General features: G+C 36.6%; 1 long non-coding RNA gene across 1 annotated transcript; it reads left to right on the forward strand.

Annotated features, from left to right (window-relative positions):
- Nucleotides 1–504: 504 nt before the first annotated feature.
- LOC131402899 (uncharacterized) lies at nt 505–20,370 on the forward strand. Its single transcript, XR_009219056.1, has 4 exons — nt 505–621; nt 9,825–9,888; nt 18,875–18,970; nt 20,208–20,370. It is a non-coding gene; the product is annotated as an uncharacterized LOC131402899 (long non-coding RNA).
- Nucleotides 20,371–23,041: the final 2,671 nt, after the last annotated feature.

Below are 23,041 nucleotides of genomic sequence, written 5' to 3' on the forward strand. Positions count from 1 at the left end.
GGCAGGAGGAAAATTAGATTCCAGGAGTAATAGACCCAAGACTCCTGGTTTATTCAACATGGGACTGGCTCGTTGCAGAACTGAGAAATACCTTTTTATCTCTCAAGTTTTAGGCTTATTTAACATTTCATATGGCTATTTTAGATTCCAAATATTATTATCTAGTATAAAAGAGTGCTTTATGTTTTTCTTAATTCTTAAGATGCACAGTAGTCATGAACAGTAATAAGTGTATCATTGAAGAATTATCGTTGGAGCATTGATAGGATTTAAATTCTGTATCTGTACGGTATAATATTAGGTTCTCATTTTAAGCTTTATATTTGAAAAGCCGGGTATAGCAGAATATTAATAGTAATGTAATAATCACAAGAGTTTCAACATGGTAAAAAAGTGCTAGTAGGCAAGTATGTATTTGGTTTTCAAACGGTATCTAATTGTTCTTATCAGTATCGAAAGATCCTGTTACTGCATGTGTCCTTATGTTTTATTTCGTTTCTTTTAGGTCTCTTTTATTCAAAACCTTGTATTTTGTGTAGAAAGAGTTTACCGTGTGCCTGATTTTGGTGTCTGGGAAAGAGGAAGCAAATATAATAATGGCAGCACAGAGCTACATTCGAGGTAATTTGTTTATTTCTAAGGGTTTTTTTTTTTTAATTTAAATGTGTGGAATTTGAATATGAATAAAAATCAAAAGTATTAGATGGGAACTGTGGTTTCTATGTTAATTTCATCTCTTTTTTTTTTTTTCTATGTGATGCAGATGAAATTCACTTAAAATTAAACCAGAAGAGTCTGCTCTCAGTGCCGATAAACAGATGCAGGAAAGGAGCAGGGTGTCTTTCCCAGCCTCCCGTGGTGTTGGTACATGCATATCAGCCTCCAGTCCACGGCTTGGCCTTGCTGCTCAGCCAAGTCATTTTCTTTTTCCTCTTTACAATGACACTCTTTGAAAGATCAAGGAAATTAAAATTGCCAAACACCTATGTATATACATTGCATGTAAAATTCCCTTCCATGTTATAGAGCTGATTTTTGTCCTAATCAGAGATACTTATACTCTTCATATAAAACTTAACATTCATTGTTTTCTCTGAGAGGTGTGGTCACCATCTTGAGCTGTGGTTTAGGGGGTTTGAATAAACAAGAATAGTTGATAACTTATGTTAGTAGTTTGTGAATTTCCTTTACTCTTTAGGGTGAGGGAAATAGCTTTAATGACTGATTGCACCTTTCAGATGTTGTAAATTTTTGCCCAGGAGGTCATCTTTTAACTAAAAAGTGTAGCTCAATGAGTCCTATCCATTTCACACTAAAAGATTTAAGAATTTAAAGGTGATTAACTATAGGTCAGTTTACATCATTGAGACTTGAAGTAGAGAAACAGTTTAAGAAACACTGGTTAAGAGGAATCCACAGCTGTATATTTTTTTGGGTAGAAGAACTAATCACACAGAAAACTAAGCCAATATAAGATATAAACTAAGATATAGAAACTGGCTCCAGATCTCTAGCTGTGTATCATCTCCATGCCTCAGTTTCTTCATCTATAAAATGAAGATAATAATAGTTTCTACTTTATAAAGTTGTTATAATGATTGAGTTAATATATATGTAAAGCATTTGAATACCTGGCATAAGTGAGCACTAGAATACAAGTGTACTCACACATTTAAGAATATTTTAATAACAAAGATTGAAACAAAAAGGACTTCAGTTAACTCTGGGTTAACTAAAATACAAACATTTTTCTGTAAGTTTTATGATTCATATGAGGCATTTTTATAGTGCACAGCAGAATAGTAACAATCAGTGAAGAAGTCAGTGAAGTGGAGAAATAATTTGTGGGAAAGTTCAGTTCAGACATTAAACAAATTCTGGCAAATATTAAAAATAGGAAGATAATGTTATATTTCAGCCATAATCCAAATTAAGTTCTCAACATTTTCCAGATTATCAAATTACAAGAAAGAAAGTGGATTTGATTAGAAAAGGTGATTTTTAAAAATTTACCTTTCTAGCATTTATGATTTATCAGACCTTTTATCTGCGTTTTAATAACCGTTTGATACATGCCAATGTTATCCCACTGACATTATTTTCAGTATAAAATATTTGGAGTAGCATTTTTTCTGTTTATAAAAAGTGTAGTAAATTCAGAAAGAACCTTGGGTGAAAGATACCATCCTCGAAAGTGAAGGTGTTGGAAGGTTTCTAGTGAAAAAACAGGCTCCAACTTGTTTTCTTGTAACTAAGGTGCTAATCTTTAATTGAACCATTAAGGATTTTATTTCAAGGCTTGGAAGATCATTATATGATGTTCTTTGCTACCTTTTGCATGCAAAATTAATCTTAATTGTAGCAGGCCAATTCTATTCAAATGGATGGGTAATGAAGTTTGCCATTAGGTTTGGATGATGGGTTTTATACATTTAACATTGATCTTTTAATTTTCTATGGTATAACACTTTACAATTCTCCATAAGAATTCTAAACATTTTTTTCAAATGTGTCTGACCTCAGATCTCCACAAGCCTTCTTGGATGTGTCACCTCTGGTGCCAAAAGGGTCTATTTTGACACTGCAGGCGGACTTGGCACTGACGGACGCAGCGATAGCGGTAGTCGTGGGAGGCCAGTATCTTTCTGTGCTCAGGCCTGGGTAGTGGAATGTGGAGCTGCTGCTTAGCCTGTTGCTGCTGTAAGACATCCCAGAACTGTCTGTGCCTGGTTGGATCTGATCCTTACTGCTTAGTGCAATACCCTGTTATCTCCTTAAGCTGTCCTCCTCATTTCAGACAGCCTGAAGTAGTCTACAGTAACTCTTGCTGTAAGTACCCACACCACCCTTTTTGCCTTCTGGCTTTCTTTGCCGTTCTCCCTCTAGCTGTGTACTATACGGTCCTCCTTAGCAGGAGTCAGAGAAGAGACAGAGCACAATCTGACTGTTGCCTTGGTGCTCACTAGGGCCTTGGCCAAAGCGACTGGCTTGGTGAATGTTCCTTTCTTCCCTTATCACACTGGGCACATCCCTTCTAAGCTGCAACTTGATCAAAGAAGGTTACCACCCCTAGGCCCCCAAAAGGCACACATAGTATTCCGAAGTCAGAGCCTCCCTTTTCAGCATCCATTCTCAGTGGTCCTTTAATAATTGCAATCTGTGGCACTGTCCAGTTACAGAATATATTTTATTTAGGTCGGGCAGGGAACATTATTGCCTTTTATACGGGAAGAAACTAAGGTTTAGAAGGTTTAGCGATCTCCCCCCGACCCTGCCTTTAAATGATACACCCCAGTAAGTAGTAGAATCAGAACTGGATTCCAGGTGATTGGCCTCCAAGTCCAAAGTTGTTTCTGCTCTTTCACGTTGTATTTTCAAGTCTTAAAAAGTTTTTCTAAAGTTTGAAAGAACAGTAGGGTATATGCTCTTGGTGAAACTGTTATAAGTTTCAAGTATATCTTTGTTTAGTAATCAGTACAGCTTGATTCAGCTTAATGCTTTGATCAGACCCTTCCTGATCTGCCCTTTTCAGCCCCAGGTTTGCTGGTATCCCTTTTAGTCCAAGTTTTTGAATTATTTAGTATTTCTTAGATAAACCCTAGAATTTTTTTCTGAAAGGTGATCTCTTTACATTTATCTGAACCGCATTCTAGCAGCTGCCTCACCCTTTTCAGGGCTTTAGGAAAAGGATCCATTGCTCTAGGCTCACTATGATTTTCTTGAAATGTTTCCTAAGCAAGTGTTCCCTGCTTTCCTGGTTTTTCTGTTGACTTGACTTTCCTCAAGTGACATGCTCCTTTCAGTTTCTCCCAGGGTGTCTGGAACTGTGTCAGCTAATTCTCCTCTTTTCTCTTGTTCAGTCTCTAACAAATGCCTATGTATTTTAAAATCCTATATTATTTGATTTAATTACATTTTCCTCCATATATCTTTTTGGTACCTATTTATTGTAGCACTAATTCTTAACCCCCAGAATTACGTATCCAAGTAGTCTTCTCAGCTGCTCCAAGTTGAATTAAAGTATTTTAATCTTTATATTTCCCCTTCCTCATTTATGTGAGGATATTCCTACACCTTGGGACTACCTTTAAACCAAAATTCTTTGTTTTGGAGAAGAGATGAGTCATCTATAAGATGTGAATTGAACCTTCACCAAGACTAACTTTGAATTTTTTGGCTGTTGGGAAGAAAAAGGAAAATTGTACTTAATAACTTAGTAATGTGGATATCTGCCCAAATAGAAAGAAAAGTTTTTGAAACATTAACTCCTAAATAGAACTTTCTATTTAATAGCATAATTTCCTTTTTTACTTTGTTAAATCTAATATTTGCGGTACAAAGAAGACTGTAGAAGCAAAGAGAATTTAGAAATTTAGATCTGATTTTTCAGTTTTTTTTTTTTTTCATGGTTTTATGTTCTATTCGCTTGGCTTTTCCAATAAAGAAAGCCATCACTAAAATATCAGATAAGTAACCATCATATCACCACTTTACTCAGTTTAAGATGTTTTTAGTGACCATTTTATTCCACACAGTGCTTGTTATTTAAAGTAACTACTTAATCTTCTTAAATCATTTTTGATGTTCCAGTCATTGAACTATGATAGAAGCAACTATCCCTCCGTTCTGCTTCATTTTATGTATTTTTGCTGTACTGAACAATTCATCAGCACCCATTAAAACTATAGTCCTGTCAAGTTCTTGCTGTTTCAGGGGATATGATTGGGTGGCTCAGGGAACTAAAGCATAGTGTTAATGAGCAGGAGGATGTGAATTTAGTTCTCATGCTTGTCAATGAATTTTTTGGATTCTGTGGTGGGTTGTCAATCACTGAGTCCAAACCCATCATCTTTTCTAGAAAAGCTTTGAAATATGCAACAAACCACTTTTATTACAAACTATCTCCCAAGCGAACATCACTTCATTTTAGCCCTGTTAAATGAATGTTAAGGTAACACTTTTCAAGACCAGATTGGTGAATGTTCTACTGGTAGTATTCACCTAATATTAATATATTCAATAACTAATTATAGAGTAATTTAATTTTCTGAGAATGTCTTGTGCTAGTAAAATATTTTTAACTCTTACAACAGTATGTATTATATTTGACAGTAAAATGTAAGATCACATTAGGAGTATGTTTGAGTTTCTAAATAGCTTGCTGTAGCCAGAGATTTAAATAACCAGTGGATAATAAAGTAACATATTTGTGAATTTCAGTTAAGTCCAATTATTTAACCAATTGCATTGGGAAAGAAAGTTAAAAGAGAAAGAGTTCCACATTTACTCTAGTCCAGGTACAGTGTTTGTTTTTTTTTGTAATGCTTTATTTAGAAGACAATTTCAAAATTCATCCTTTAGCTGTCTTGTTAAAGACAAAACCTTGAGTTAGCTACATCGTGTATCTCCTCCAGTGCAGTATTTCTTTTGGATATTTGCCTTTTGAATAATTTATTTATTCTCGCTTCTCAAAATACTACAAACAGTCTTCATAACACATGTACGTCACACTGTAAGTGGAGGTTTTCTGGTATTACTCAGTTAAATGCATGTAAATGTTTGTGCGTTGGGGACTATAAGGGAACTCCTAGGACATCAGGAACACATTCTTAAGCAAGAACACCAGTTGACGATGGATGTTTTTGCATGAACTGTCAGAATAGATGACCCCTAGGGGCTCTCCTAACCCTTAGGTTCCAGGAGTCTAGAATTCTTATGCAGGTACTATTTGGTTTCCATTTGGAGCATGCAAGGCTGAGTATGATTGGCCTACTTATTCTGGGTACGTGATAGAATTAGGAACCTGACTTAGGTTCTTTTCTGGTTACCTATTGTTGCCAATAAACTACCCCCAAATTAGAGGCATAAAACAACAACAATATTTTATTAGTATTAACTCTCATAGTTCTGAGGGTTGCTGGGCTAAGCTAGGTGGTTCCTGCTCAGGGTCTTTTATGCATTTTCCGTCAGTTGTGGGTGGGGTTGGAGTCAGCTTGATGGCTTCCTCACTCAGGTATCGGAATGTTGACTGGAACCTTGGCAGGAGCTGTCTGCCACAAGACTTATATGAAGTTTTTTCATATAGACTTCCTCACAACATGGTGGCTGGGTTCCAAGGTCCAGCGTCACAAAAGAGAGGGCCAGGTGGGGGCTGTATTGCCTTTTATGACCTAGCTTTAGAGGTCATGCAGTATAACTTCCACCACATTCTATTTGTTAGAGTCAGTAAGACCAGGCCATATTCTAGTGAGGGGAATAAGAGTCCACCTCTTGATGGGAAGACTGTCAAAGAATTTGCAGACATGTTTTAAACTGGCACATATTTTTCGCTTGGACTTTATTCCTTCAGGTTCTAGGCCTTGTCATTTCTCTGTTTTCTTTTTCCTACCTTCCTGTGGGTTCTTCAGCATTTTTTAGAATTGCGTATTGATTTATCTGTAATGATTTTGAAGGTATCTTTTTGTATAGCTTTTTAGCGATTGCTCTAGGTATTACATTATATATATAAACTGAGTGTACCGCGGTCATTATTTCACCCACTGGAGGCAAATATAGAAGTCTTACCTCCATTTATGTCTTGTTACGCTCCCCCATTTATATTATAGTTATCATAAATATTTTTCCCACATGCATTTAGAACCCACAGTGTTACAACTGTTGCTGTAATTGTCAAACATAATTTATAAAACTCAAGAGGAGAAGAAAAGCCTATCGTGTGTACCCATATTTTTGCTTACTATATTTTTTCTTCCTTTTTGATTGTTCCAAGGTTGATTGGTTGGTTGGTTGCTTGCAATCATTTTGTTTTGAGAATTTACTTTAGTCATACTTTTAGGGTAGATCTACTGGTGACAGATTTCTTATTTTTCTTTCATCTGGGAATGTCTTGTGTAAATAAATAAACAAATAGGATATATTTACTGGTATAAGATTCTGGGTTGACAGTTCTTCTGTTTCAATGCTTGAAAACACTTGCGCCACATCCTTTTAGCCTTCATGGTTTTTGGTAAGCAATTCATTGTCATTCCGTTGTTTTTCCCCTATAGGTAAAATGTTGTCCATGGCTACTTTAAAGATTTTTTCTTTGTCTTTAGTTTTCAAAAGTTTTGATGTGCCTAGCATGGATATATTTATTTTATTCTGATTGAGTTTCACTCGCTGCTTGAATCTGTAGCTTTTTGTTTCTTGCAAATTGGGAAGTTGTCTGCCATTATTTCAAGTACTTTTTTTTTTAGCTCTGCCCTTTTTCTTCTCTCCTTGAGGGAGTCCAATGACATGAATGTTAGATCTTTTGTTATAGCCCCAAAGGTCCCTGAAGCTCTCTTCGTTTTTTTTTTCTAGTCAATTTTTTTCTCTTTTGTTCTGATTGGATAATTTCTATTGTTTTATCTTCCAATTTGGTTATTGTTTCCCCTTTCTCCCCCATTCTGCCATTGATCCTGTCCACTGAGCTTTTAATTTTTATTATTGTAATTTTTCACTTGTAAAAACTTTGTTTACACTTTTCTGTTTCTTAGCTGAGGCTTTCTATCTTTTCACTTGTTTCAATCATATTTATAATTGCTCATTGAAGAATTTTTATTATGGCTGTTTTAAAATCTTTGTTAGATAATTTTAACATTGCTTTCGTCTCAGTGTTAGCATCTATTGATTGTCCTTTTTCATTCAGTTTGGCTGGGTCTGGTTCTAGACATGATCAGTGATTTTTGATTGAAATGTGGACATTTTGAGTATTATGTTGTAACACCCTGAATCTTATTTTAACTTTCTATTTTAGCTATATTTTTTTGGCACCACTCTGCCAGGGGAAGGGGGCAGGGTCATCACCTCATTACTACTGGGTAGGAATGTAAGTCTAGGTTTTTCTTTGATATCCAAGATGGAGACTCTTCATTGTTGCTGGGTCCAGTTGGGATGCCTAGTTCCCCAGTAGGCCTCCACTGATACCTCCTTGGCTAGGAAGGATAGGAGTGCCTCATTACTCATTCCCAGTTGGCCTCTACTTATGGAACAGGGAGAGGATGTGGCCTCTTTGCAGCTGGGCATTAGTGAAAGTACTGACTCTCCATTGGACCTCCTCTGATGCCATCCCAGCAGGAAGGGTAGGTTCACCTCATTACTGGCAAGCAGGTGTGGAAGTCTAGGCTTTCCGTGTGTTCTCCACTGACGCTGAAGTGTGAGGGGGGAGACTTCTTAACACTCATTGGTAATGAAAGTCTTGGCTTCCTTCTTGGACTTCTCTGACACCACACGGCAGCTGAGAGGGTTGCAGGTTGGGTGCAGTTCCTTATTATAGACTCAATGTAGAAGTCTAGGTTCCCCACTAGCCTTTACAGGAGTGAGTGGGGGTAGGGCCACAGTTTTCTTTTCTTGAGTGGTTCTTCTCTAAATTTTAAACTGTCTAAATTTTGAGTGGTTGTTGTCTATTGTGTTTTGCTAGGCTATCCTTTTCCTGGTCCTTTAGCTAGAGAGAGCAGGCTTTTGTTGGGGCTTTTTTTAATACACCTACTGGCATTTCCTGGTTTTTGGCTTCTTTAGCTCTAAGTCTGGTATATTGGAGGCAAAAAGGAAACTCAGGGAACTTACCAAGTGTTGTTCCTAGAATCCTAAGGCTCCTAGCCAGTCTGGCTTTCCATCTTTCTGAGGCTTTTTATTTTTGTTATGTGATGTCCAGGGTTTTTTGTTGTACTTAGTGAGAGAAATAGGGAAACTTATGTCTACTCCACTTCCCCATCCATGTATTTTAAAAGGTTTCCCACCTATTTACTATCCTGTATTAAAAGTAATGCATACTTGAGAACATTTCATGTAAACAACCCATTGAAAATGTAGATAATGATGATTCGAATAGCTTAGAACAGTGGTTCTCAAATTTAAAGTGCATTTAACCCCCTGGGGGGCTTTTTAACACTGATTGTTGGGCCCCACTCCTGGAGAGGAGTGAGAATTGGCATTTCTAACAAGTTCCCAGATAATGCTACTGCTCTGGGGACCACACTTTGATAATCACTCCTTTAGAGAAATGCTGAAATGATGACTGATCATTAATTTTAAATGATATTAATAGCATATGCATTTGCTTTTAATAAAAACAGAAAAAATGCAATAAGTAAAATAAACTGGATATTAGATCTAAAATATTTAAATGTTATTTATAAGATGACAGTCATATTTTTAATGAAATTTGTCTTCCCATTTTCCAGCACTATTGTATGTGGCATTTGAGAGGGCAAAGGAGTACGTATTTTATTATAAACAGAACAATATAGCAAAAAATGAGAGGTATGATGATCAGTTGTTTTGTGAGCATAAAGTAATGCCTATTTTATTGGACTCTAAGCAAAGAGTATTTGAATGGGTATATTAAACCCCACTCCGTGGTAAGTGTATGATGTGCAAGAACTTTTTTTAAGGCTCAGAGTTGATATCAGAAAAGCTCTTTTACATTGATCTGAGCTAATGATGCGCAACCTTGTTATTACTGTGCACATATTATAATATACCTTCCTCTAAAGTTCATCTTTTTTTTTCTTGAGTTAGTGAATATAAATGATACTGGAATTAAAACTACTCCCATCAATAGTATGACCATTTGCCTAGATCAAGGTGAACTTAGAAATATTTTTCCCAGAAGATCACTAACTATAAAAAAGAGAAATTAAAATAGTGAAATGTCAGACTGCGATCTCTTAGACATTATTCTTCCTACAGAAGTTGTTCTAAGTTTTAATAAAGAAACTTACTTGTGAATATTCATCAGATAATGGTTCTTATTTTGTAGCCAGATATATTAGAGTTATAAAGTATTTCCTTTTCTCTTTTAGCTCTGTTGGCTTAGCAAAAGCAGCTCTAGAAGCAATTAATGGATTCAACCTCTTTGGCAACCAGGTAAAAAAAACAGCAATAGTAACAATAAACTGTGATTGTTTATTTGAATTATGTTTTTAATTAATTTGGCCATTCATTAACCAAGTTGTTCCTTATGATCAGAGAATGTCTGAAATTTATGTGGCAGACCATGGTTGAACAGACTTTCCTTTGAATATGATTTGCCGGTTAAATTTTAGTTTTCTAACTAAAAAACATTGCTTAATTAGAAAAAAAAAAAAATCTCTTCATAAAGAATTCTCATTGTCTTTGTTCCCTAGCTTTTTCCTCAGGTCTCTTGTTGAGCTTTCACAGTTTTAAATATTCCTAGCCTTATATATCATATATTTTCCATATTAGTTCTCATGTTGGTTTCAACTTAATGTAAATCTTATGTAGAGGGGAATTTGTGTAATATGTGCAGCCAAAGAATTGGAAATTTTAATCCTAGCTTAACCCTCAACTGGCTGTAATTATATGTCTAAATCTCATTTTCTTCGGGATAAAAGAGAAATCCTAAGGGTTGCCTTAAATTTTCTTAAAACAAGATCTTTAACAAGTTTCTGCACCCAATCAAGTGACCGTGGATTGAGTTGTCAATGAAAGGGAATAAAATGTAGGAATACAGGTTATTACTCTGGATCAAGAACTAGGCTAATTGTCTTTAGCAATTTTTGTAAAGATTCTTAAGATGGGAGGGCAAAGGCGGTTTCCAGCTGATATTATAATTAACCTTAAGTTATTAAAATGCTTGGTGGTCTAGTGGTTAAGATTCAGCACTCTCGTTGCTGTGGTCTGAGTTCGTTTCCTGGTCAGGGAACCTCACCACCCATCTGTTGGTTGTTATACTGTGGCAGCCATGTGTTGCTGTGATGCTGAAAGCTATGCCACTGGTATGTCAAATACCAGCAGGGTCACCCGTGGTGGACAGGTTTCAGGGAAGCTTCCAGACCAAGGCAGACTAGGAAGAAGGACATGACCACACATTTCTGAAAAAATTGGCCATGAAAACCCTATGAATAGCATTGGAGCATTATCTGATACAGCACCAGAAGGTGAGAGGATGGAGCAAAAAGACCAGGCGGGGTTCTGCTCTTTGGTACACAGGGTCACTAGGGGTCGGAACGGACTTGATGGCACTAAAAACAACAACCAATTAAAATGCCGAGTCAGTAAAAATACATTTTAGAAAGTTATGCAGATATGCAAAAGGTAACATGGTTTTTGTTATGGCAATTGTAATACTATGTACCCGAAGTCTTGAATTTAAGAAAGTTTTAAGTTGAAGTGTTATAGTACAACTGCCTCTCTTTCACTCCCTACATCCACAAACTCACTTCTGTTCTCACTCTAACTTCCTCTTGGAGGATGGACTCTGCTTACATCCAGGACATGAAGAATGAAGAATGAACATAGACATGAACGGATTGGGAAGAGGGGAGCAGCACCTTATTTTGGGTGCCCAAGACTAAATCGCCCACTTCCCACACTCTTCCTCCTCTCTCAAGACCTCTGGCTGGAGAAATGGAGAGATCAGAGCTCATGGGGGTTTGAGGGGTGTGAGCCTATCGAAATCATGATTATTAATATTATGCCTCTCCTGGAGATTCTTGGTGCCTCTGGCACTGATCTCTTGGCTTATGTCAACATTTCTTTCTCACTGGAAGAGTCAACATACTCATGGAAGTCCCACATGTATCCTTCAGTACTTCTCATTTCCTTTTCACCCTTGCCTCACTCTCAGTACATTCATTTAAATTAGTGTGTACGTGTGTATGTATGAATTTGTGTGTGTATATGTGTGTGTGTATGTCTGTGTTTGTGTTTGTGTATGTATATAGGTATATTAGATAGATAGGTAGGTGGGAAGGAAGGAAGGAGTATGGCATAAAGGTATAAAGGCATAAACATGGCATAAAGGTATGGCATTGTAGCATTATTTACGATGGCCAAGATATGGAAACAACCTAAGTGTCCATCGATGGATGAATGAATAAAGAAAATGTGGTAAATATATATACAATCATGTGGCGCATTGCGATGTTTTGGTCAACAATGGACTGCATATATGATGGTGGTCCCATAAGATTAGTACCATGTAGCATAGGTGTGTAGTAGGCTATACAATCTAGGTTTGTGTAAGTACACTCTGTGATAGTCACACAATGATGAACAGCATACAGTGTGCCTAAAAGCACATTTCTCAGAACATATCCCCATCATCAAGTGATGCATGACTATACAATGGAACATTATTTAGCTATGAAAAAGAATGAAATCTTGACATTTGTGACAACATAGATGAACCTTGAGGGCGTTATGCTAAGTGAAATAAGTCAGACAGAGAAAGACAAATAGCATATGATCTCACTTATATGTGGAATCTAAAACAACAAAACACCAAGCACATATATACAGAGAACAGATTGGTGGATGCCAGAGGTCGGGGGTGGAGGGTGGGTGAAATAGGAGAAGGGGGTCAAAAGGCACAAACTTCCAGTTATAACATAAGTCATGGGGATGTAATGTGTATCATGGTGACTATAGTTAATAATACTGTATTGCATATTCGAAAATTGCTAAGAGTAGATCTTAAAAGTTCTCTTCACAAGAAAGAAAATTTTTGTAACTATGTACGGTGATGGATGTTAACTAGACTTATTGTGGTGATCATATTGCAGTATATACAAATATTGAGTCATTATGTTGTACACCTGAATCTAATATAATGTTATACGTCAATTATACCTCAATTAAAAAAAAAAGAATGGCATTGTATTTGGAGTCAGGAGACTCACTGTACGCTCTGTACTCCCACTAGTGAGTTCTGTGACATTGGCTAGTTGTTTACCTGTCTCGGCTTCCTCAACTAAAAAAATAGAGATAATGATACTAGGACCTAACTCAGAAGGTTTTCATGCAAATAAAAAGCTTAGTATAGTGCTTGGCAAAGATTAAACCCTCAATAAATATTATCTCTTGTTATTGTTAATGAAGTACTGGTAATGTTAAAGAACGGAAATGAAGAGATTGGACTGAAAAGCTTCTAGAGAGTATTTCAAGGAGACTTAGAGGAGTCATGGACTAAATCAATAGTGTTACAGCAGCAGTCTGGAAAGATACAGGTCTTGCTCTTCTGCCTTCCATGGCATACCAAGTAGTGTGCTGAATGGAGTTTTGTGTCTAGGTTGGACATTATAAGGTATTGGTCAGCTCTTTTTTGCAATCGTGCCATCTCCTTTGATGTCCCTGAGTCTTAGTGTATGTTGCTTATGTGTCTGGTATATATACTACATATATGCCTCCACCTACATAGAAGCCCACACGTATACATGCTACCTTTCCTAACTACCCATGTTTCAGGGCTCTGTCTTCAGCCTACTTTTCCCAGGAAGCTTTCATAGATCTCTTAGCCATAACTCTAAAAGCACTGAATTGCTCTACTATACTTTCTGATTCTGAGTTATAAATATACTGCTAGAATTGTTCCTCAGCCATAATGTCTCAGTCTTGGCTGCACAGTGGAATTATTTGCAATACTGATTGCTGGGCTCTACCCCTGGAGATTCTGATTTAATTGGTCTAGGGGGAGACCTTGGCCTTGAGATGTTTCCAACTGCCCAGGAATTGTAATGTTCAGCCAAGGATGAGAACGACTGCTCTAAGCAGAGTTAATATTGACCTTGGTTAGCTCATGTCCATTCCCAGCAGAGCTGTGTGCCAAATGTTTGCCGAGTTGACTATTCGTTGAGTATTTTGGATGGAAATATAGACAAATAATGTCTTATTCCTTTAGCCACATAGATGTCACATGTTGCAAGTGGAGCTCTCCATGTTCCTTTTTTTTGGATAATATCAAACAGTATCCTAGTTTTACCAATTCCCTTTCATTTTTGTTTCTGATGTGGAGAATTACAGAAACCTGACTTTGTTAATGTTAAAATTCCCACCTCTACAGCAAAGTTAAAAATATACCTGCTAAATAGTAGCACATTTAAGAGTGCATATGATCTTTTCAGTGTTTAATCATTTTATCATATTGCTCCATGTCCTTCAATGGGCTGTGGTCTAATTAGAAGTCAGTGGCTGGGAAAAGAACTGATGTAACAAAGAAATGTTTTTATTCAAATGAAAACCTATAGAAACCTCCTCAAGATTTGAGGGATTTCAGATCAGATGAATATTCTCAGCTATTTCCAAAAACTGTTGATGTAGTGTTTTAGAAGACCTGATCATGTGTCTTTAACTAAATTAATTTAGAGCTTTGAAAAAGTACACCTATTGATCGCAACTCAGACAATCTTAGATCTTTGGAGCTGGAAGGGCCCTTCTCTCAAAATGAGTGGTCACAGAGTTGAGGTGGCTTTTCACTGGTCATGCAACAAAGAGGCAGAACAGGAATTAAACCAAAGCCACTTGGTAATGAATCTGGAATATCAACTATTAGTACAGGAAATCTTAAATCTTGAATGCTTTCTACCTTTAGAGGTGAGAACTGTGCATTTGCTTTTGAAAACTTTTAAGCCATTTTCTTCTTTTTTAAAAAATTTAATTTTTTTATTGAGGTGTAATCAACATATTAGTTTCAGGTGTACAACATAGTGATTCAGTATTTGTATATATTATGAAATGATCACCATAATAAGTCTAGTTAACATCCAAACCCACACGTAGTTACAAATTTATTTTTCTTGTGGTGAGAACTTTTAAGATCAACTCTCCTAGCAACTTTCAAATATGCGGTACAGTATTGTTAACTGTAGTCACCATGCTGTATATCACGTCCCCATGAGTTATTTATTTTATAACTGGAAGTTTTTACCTTTTGACCACATTATTTTCTTCTTAATTGTTGAACTTCTGAATGAGACATCCACTTGGCAAACAGCGTGAAAGGCTTGCCTTTTGCCCTTTTTGTGCTTCAGTGTATGAGATAAGATAAATGTTAATTTTTATTTTTATGGAAAATTGTTGGGTGGAATAAGCTTTTAGCTTTGATAATGGTTATTATGTGTTCTTACACTTCCTTTCTTCTTTTTTTTAAAATGTCAGACTTGTCTTATTATTCAAGGAAAAAACCTTATCATTTAAATCTTCCCTGTGAAAGCAAGTTATTTTTCTTTGGCAGAAAATATCTAAGAAGAAAATGTGATAAAATGGCCTAATGTCTTTAGTGATAAGTTTATAATAAAGGCTAATTTGGAGCATTTAGAAACATACTCATCAATATGAGAATCACATATTTCATCATACTTTCAAATATATTCTCTATAAATATAGTGACATATATAATATTTAAGTGATATTTGACACTATTTAAATAATAATTTTTAAATAAATTATAATTCACACTCAGCAAATGTCATAGACATGCTAAGCAACAGTTTTGTGGTTCCTGGGTCTGAGTCTCAGCTCTCCCCTTTCTGAAACCCTAAGAATTACTACTCAGGTTCACCTCGCTCTGTAGTTGGAAAGTTCTTTTAACGCATGTGAGTAGAATCTTCTGTAGAAAAGAGAAGCATGGCTTGTGAGAGGGGCTGCTGGAAGCTACTGTTGGGCCAGTAAGTAAAAGTTGACTATTTACATGCCCATTGCCACCACAGCCATGATGCAGAGGGGTAATTCCCATCAGTAAATATCCTTTCTGTAAGAATCCTGCTCTCCAGGCTCTGCCACGGAGCTCAAGAACAGCTTAATGCTGAACTAGGGAAGAAAGTCTCCTGATGGTAGTTCTGTGGTATGATTTTGCATTCAGAAGAACAGAAATCATGTGTAGTAGATACACTGAGTGGGTTCATCTTGTTTTATGCTTTGATGCTATGTGGCAGCAAGCCTATTAGCTCAGGTTCAGAGAAGTGATTGATGGGGTAAAGAAAGGCCCAGACGATCCTTCAAATCATTTCCCTTTGAATTGAGACTAAAGAGATCAGCAGTGTCTTATGGTCATAGATGTCACCCTTGGCTTTAGGTACCATCTCAAAAGTGTTTGTTGCAGTCATGGAGTCTGAGGTAGATGGTTCAGTGCAGCTCTTCCCCACCATTGGAACTCAAGTCCCCATGACAGTGGTTAGGTTGAATCATCTTCTAGTGTATTTACTAGAAAGTAGTCATAGAAACTCAGTTTGGGAATACAGTTTGAGCTATCAGTCTTAAAATATGCTCTGTAGATGGAGTCAGGATATGATGGTAGAGTTGTGATAATTTCAGGAAATGGAAGATGAAAATAAAATATACAGTGTTAATCAGATACTTTGGAGTGACATATACATATAAAACATCCTTTCATATTCCTGGTTTTGATTGGAGAAATCACAATACTGACAAATGAGCTGAGGCCAGAATCTAAAAGGTAATGACTAGAGAAATTGCTCATGTTATGCAGAGCATTCAAAGCAATGCAGACATATCAAACTTCCTTTGAAATTTGCAGGCATAAAATTAATGTGTCTGATGATTTAAAGTTGGTGATAATTAATTCCATAAGTAGGGTCTCCTTGATGACTTTCTTAAAAATTTGCTTCTGAAGAGGAATAGGTGCCCATGGTCTTAGGTGAATTTTATGGTGAATTTTATCTTCCTGTGAATCTTGGCCCTATGCCTAAGCATGGTATATTTTTTAAGAGGACAGCCACACAATATAGTTAACTAGCATTTGCTCTCACTGTTAAAATCCAGTAATATTATGAAATTATTTTTCCCTTTGTGCATATTTCTTAGAGGCTGGCAGAGGAAGAAACCTGAACAAATACTTTGATGAATTTAGATAAATAAACCATTTATTCGTGGCCAGAAAATAGAAATTGGCTTGTTTATATTAATCAGATAATGGCAAGAATTGCCAAATTTGCTATTTCACTTCATTATTTATAAATTACACTAGTTAGATTTTATCTTTTAAAAATTCAGTTCAAGGCAGACTGATTTGGCATGCAATTAACTTTATTAATTATGAGCCTAAAGATAAATTATAAGTCCTGTTATTTTGTGTATTCACAGGCTCCCAACATCTCATACCTATTCATTTCTCTGCTGTTTGTTCTAACTACCCTGCCTGCTCCCCTTCCCACAAAAATTCAGATCCTAGCTTTGGTCCTTGCCTTCTCCATGAAGTATCCCAGGTTCCCTATTTTGTTTTTTTTATGTTACCTTTAGAGATTTATTATCATTATTATTCTCTCATCTAAGCCACTCACTTGGTACATAGGCCCATATCTTGGTACATCGTCATGTATTGCCTGCCATGTGCAGTCTTTTTGTTTTGTTTAATATTCATCTGGTTAGGACTGAATATCACCTGGGTCAGCTCCTTGAGAGCAGAGGTCAAGTTCTATCTTGTTTTCCTCAAAGCAGAGAACACATCACTCTGACAGTGGCAGATACCGCATGAAGCTTTGTTGAATTCAATTTTGTCAGTGGATATGAAAACTAGGGAATTTCAAATAATAGAAAGGACAGTTTAGTGTTAATCTGGTTGTAGAATGACAGCCTCACTCATTTCTTCTTCATTTATTAATTTACTCGTCAGAGTTAAAACAGATTTAAGAAATGATATTATGAATGAGAAATCATTCTATTTTTTTTTTTTTGGTGAGGAAGATCAGCCCTGTGCTAACATCTGCCAATCCTCCTCTTTTTTTGCTGAGGAAGACTGGCCCTGGGTTAACATCTGTGCCCGTCTTCCTCCACTTTATATGGGACGCCGCCACAACATGGCTTGCCAAGCGGTGTGTTGGTGCGCGCCCAGGATCCGAACCGACGAACCCCATGCTGCCGCAGCGGAGCGTGCGCGCTTAACCACTTCCACCACCGGGCCGGCCTGAGAAATCATTCTATTTTATGAGCTAATACTCATGTATGTACGTGGGTTAACAGGAAAAATGTACATATAGTGAGTCTGATATTTGGAGGTAGGGCCTAGTACCACTAGACATTGAGTTTCAGTCTAGGTGATTGATTTGAGGTATTTTAGTTTCAGAGTGAATGCGTCTTTGAAGTTGGTGAGAATTAGAATGATAGTTCTCTTCTTCCCTTCCCCATGTGTTTTTCTGAGTATTCTCTTGTAATGGAAGCTGTATTTGTATTCCAGTTTCATTCTCTGTGTTTTCAAAATGTTTAGCTCCCCAGTAAAAGAACAAAGCTATGTTTACTTATGGCTATGCTCATAAATACGGAAAGCACTAATGGCTAAATATTAAATTTTTTTTAACTTGGTTAGCAGACCAATTGACATTTTTTGTTACACCTGTCTTTTTGTTCAAGTTTTTTGGCTCTTACTTGAAAGATATTTTTTATTGTGGGAAATTGTATAACTTAGTGGTTAAGGTGTGGGCTTCTGTGTTAGAGACTTGATTTTGAACCCGTGCTCTATTAAACTAAGATTTAGCATCTTTTTCAGTAAAATGGGGATAATAATCCTCTATATATGGGGATTAAATGAGATAATCCATGTGAAGCATAAAGCACAGTGCCTGACACACAGTGAATATTAGCTTTTATTTGCATTTTTATTATTTGAGATTCTCCTGTCTCTATATTTTAATCAAGTAGTTTTTATATCTATAATTCTAGATTGTATCTAAATTTGCTTAGTTTGATCATATAATCAACATTCTTTATTAGGACTGTACAATTCAGATTTTGTGAACTCAAATTGGTTCTTGTTTTATTCCTTGTCAAAAATGTGAGTAAACTATTTGTATTTTTATTAACATGAATATCCTTAATTGATTAGGTATCTTACAATCAATACATTTTGATTTATAAGAAGACTGAGGAGAAATAGGGAAATGTAAAAATAACATTTTTTATGATTATAAAATAAATGTTTATTGCAAGAAATTTGGGAAGTGCTGAAAGTATAAAAAAAGAAAATTAAAATCTTCTGTAATGCCACTCTCAATGCAACCAGTGTTAGTGTTTTTGTGAAATTTCTTACAGTCAAAATGCCCAATGTTCTACAAGTCGTTTTTTCTTAATTTAGGAAATGTTTTTCTCTTTCTTGTTCCAGGGCTGTTCTTGGTCGGTTATATTTGTGGATCTCGATGCTCACAATCGCAATAGGCAAACTTTGTGCTCACTCTTACCCAGAGAATCAAGATCTCATGTGAGATATTTTTATAATAAATTAATAAGAGCTATCGTTTATGATTGTTATGTAATTTTGTTTACTTTTCTAAGAATGTGTTCCAGAATGTTAGAGGTTGCCAGCAGAGAAGAGAAGAGAGAATAGACGTTGCCTCTCACTTGCCTGGTCTGTGGAGGTCTTGTTCAGGAAGTGAGCAGAGCTGTGGACACAGCTGCTTTGTCTTTCGAGTCTTTTGTAGAACAGGAGAAAAGTAGACCTTTTATTTTTTCAGGAGGGAGTAGCAACATTATACCAAAATGAATTTTTTTGTCACAGAATATTAGAAAAATATTTTTCATAATTTATATTCCTTTTGAATAAAATTATTTTTCATGCTTCTTTTCTCTCATTCGAGTCACAATTTTTTTTGGCTGATAAACTTTTATATGCCTATAGTACGCAATTGCGGATTTTTATAGGGGTTATTTATGGCTCTATTCTTAGAAAACACTCAAAATGGAATAATTTAATTATTTAAAAATAACTGTTTTATAGAAGTAATGCAGGATTATGATCAAAGAAAAACAAAACCCACAAATAAGCAAGTAATAATAATATAATATCCACTCGTTATTCCACCACTCAGTTATAATCTTAGGGTGACAACATTTGTGTTTATATGTTTTTATATATTTTTATATACATATATACTTTTCATTTTATAATACTGGGAGAATATTGTTCATAATATTTGATAATCTGGTTCTATGAATGGACATGTTTCCAGATCAATAAATGTTTCTACAATATAAACTTTAATGGCTGCTAATTTACTTATCTAATTGTTGGACATTTAGATTGTTTTGTGTTTTTCACTGATACCAAAAAATTGTTATGAGAAACTAAGTTTTAATGATTAGTTATTGGTGTTAAATTTTTACACACTGCCTTAATTAATATCTTAAAGTTTGAGTCCAGTGTTGAACCTTGAAAATACTCCTTATTGGTGAATAAAGTTTTATCTCCTCTGTAAGCTTCACTAAACCATACCATATAAGCGTCTGTGTGTCCCTTGTAGCACAGCAATCTCACTGTCAGTTAAAGACTTTTATTGACTTATTTATTGACTTATTTCTTATTTACTTACCTTTTATTATCTATTCCTTATTTATTGACTTATTTTTATCGGCTTTTCATCTCCATGATTCTCCTTGGGCTGTGTTGATCATATCACTGCAGGCACTTACAGTCCCTTCTTTTTTTTTATTGCTGCCAGAACACAGATGCTGCCCTGCTCCCCTGCATCACTTATCCTGCATTTGCCCTGGATGATGAAGTTCTGTTTAGCCAGACACTTGATAAAGTGGTTAGAAAATTAAAAGGAAAATATGGATTTAAACGTTTCTTGAGAGATGGATATAGAACATCACTGGAAGATCCCAACATACGCTGCTACAAACCAGCTGAAATGAAGGTATCAAAAACTATTCCATATCAGGGCATAACAGAGTGGTCAAAAGCACCGATTGAGGAGTCAGACTTCTTGGGTTTGACTTCTGGCTCTGCTACTTACTAGCTGTCTGGCCTTGGGCATGTTAATTAACCTCTCTGTGTTAATATTCTTCATTGGTAATATAATAGTACCTACTATTATTGGTCCTATTATTGAGGTTCTTGTGAGGATTAAATGAGTTAGTATATGTAAAAATGCTTAGATCGGTGCTTCGCACATCGTAAGCACTTGATAAGTGTTAGCTCTTACCACCAGTGAAGCCCATTTGCTCATATGGAGCCATATTGATTCATCGGGTGAATAATTCTTCTTTCACACTTTCAGAACTCTGCCTGCCTGTTTCATACCATTTGTCTCATGTAATAGAAAATATCTATTTGTGATCCAATTTTCAATCTGTTAAGCAAATGCTCTTTTTTTTTTTGTTTCACTTAGACACTTCCCTTTGAAATATAGTCCTCTAAATAATTAGTTTTAAAATATTTTCTATTTCAAATATACATATGTACCACTATATCTAGATTTATACTAGGTGTTTTTAAGCTGTCCAGAAAACTATAACACCCCCCAAAAAGGTAAGCGTGCCTCCACATTGCTGAATACAATTAGTGGGGTAGATTGAAAATTACTTTTGTAAGCATTGTCATAATTTTGACTCATTCACTGAAGATAGGGAAAATCCCATGAATCTGTATATAAAAAATGTCCAGGCAGCATGGTACCTTGTAATTTGTTTGACAATTAAATACTCTTTTAAAATTTAGTATACATTTAGTTTTGCAGAACAGCGAGACACACTATTTATCATTTTATTTAATTTCACAACTGACTATCATTTGGGAGCATTAGGAGCCATTGTATTGTGTACATCTTTGAAACCTTACAGCAGTCTGTTAGATTAAGCCAAAAGATCCGTTTATCTCTTAAACACCTTGAGATGTTTCTTTTCTATTTAATACCTTTCCTGTGCTGATTTACAGCACTTACATTTGAACTGGACCCCCTGTAACTACCACCCTGCATACTTTCAAGTTTGGATCAGTCCAGCAGGCTCTCTCTATTTCCCACCTATTGCTGAGCACCACTGAGAAAGGCCACAGCAGTGTGGATAGATGCCACCCCGGATTTAGGACATCCATCTTGGTTCAGTTCTCATCATTGCTTTCACTGCTTGTTAGTTCTGCTATGTGACCCTGCCAGGGACTCCTCTTATAAGCTTCTCAAAATTTTTTCCATTTGTACTCAAGTTCCCAGACTTGACTTCTCACTTTCTACTTGTTAGCCTTACATTTCTGTTTGGCCTCCTCCACTGCATCTATCCTTCATCCATACTTACCTCCATCTCTCTTGTCTCCCAGAAGTTGCTGTCTGTTCTTCATTCTAAGGCTAACCCTCCATATGTACACCTCATCCTGTTCTCTTTTAGTTCCTAGGATTCTTGGTGTATCATTTGTCTTCTTCCCTGATAGATAGGTGTCTGTTTTTATCTCTTTCTTTTTGTCTCCTCATCTTCCCTACTTCTTCCTTCCCGCTGTTTTGCTTCCCCAACTCAAATCAGCTTCTTTTTCTTCACATAAACACAATGAAGTTCATCATTAAAAAAACAAGCAAAAACTCTCCCTCACCACTCACCCCTGTCTGCCTCCCATCGCCTCTCTCTTTGTGGCTACACTTCTGAAAAGCATGGTCCATTCTAGGTGTAGTACCTCGTTTGCCTCTACTCACTCCTTCACCTTATAACCCTGCTCCTCTTCCCAGTACTTCCGGTAGCTGTGCTGGCTTCAGTCAGTTTAGGTCACTGGGTCATAGTGGATGCTTTTCTGGCCTTATTTCACTTATTTCCTTGGCATTTGGGTGTCTTAACTGAGTTCTCTTACTTGGAACGTTTTCTGTGACCCCATTCTCTTCCTGACTCTGCTTACTTCTCTCACTGTCTTTGTTAGTCTCCTCTGCAGGTTCCTCTTCTTCCACCTCTTAAATATTACTCTTCTCCTGGGTTCCATCCTTACTCTTCTGCTATTCATGCAATCATAGCTATCACTGTTAACTTTAGTGTCTCTGTCCCTAACTCATACTTCTCCCCAGGAGTGCCCTACCATGTATCCACCTGCCTTCTGGACGTCCTCCCTTGGATGCCCTGCAGTCTGCTTATGTGCGTCTCCCGCTCTTCTGCCCAGGTCGCAAACCTGAGAGTCATCCTAGGCACTTCATTCTCACTCACCCCTCGTTGTCACTCACCAAGGCTGACAGATTTAACCTTCCTCTCTATTAACTCCTTGGTTTAGGCTAGTGGTTCATAACAAAGAACAGTTTTGCTCTCCCGGGGGCCTTTGACAATATCTGCAGACATTTTTTCATTGTCACCACTTGGTGGGTGCTACTGGCATCTGGAGGTAGAGGCCAGGGATTCTACCAACATCCTGCAATGCACAGGATAGCCCCTACAACCAAGAATTATTTTGCCCAAAATGTCAATAAATGCTGAAGTGGAAAAACCTTGGTTTAGGCTATCGTCTTTTCTCTTTGGATTATTCCCAGCAGCCTTCCAATTGGTCTCATTTCTTGCCCTAAAACTCTCTTCAACACTGCCTGCTGTC

The sequence above is a fragment of the Diceros bicornis genome, unplaced genomic scaffold (genome assembly GCF_020826845.1).
Source record: "Diceros bicornis minor isolate mBicDic1 unplaced genomic scaffold, mDicBic1.mat.cur scaffold_331_ctg1, whole genome shotgun sequence".
In the NCBI taxonomy this organism is placed as follows: Eukaryota; Metazoa; Chordata; class Mammalia; order Perissodactyla; family Rhinocerotidae; genus Diceros; species Diceros bicornis.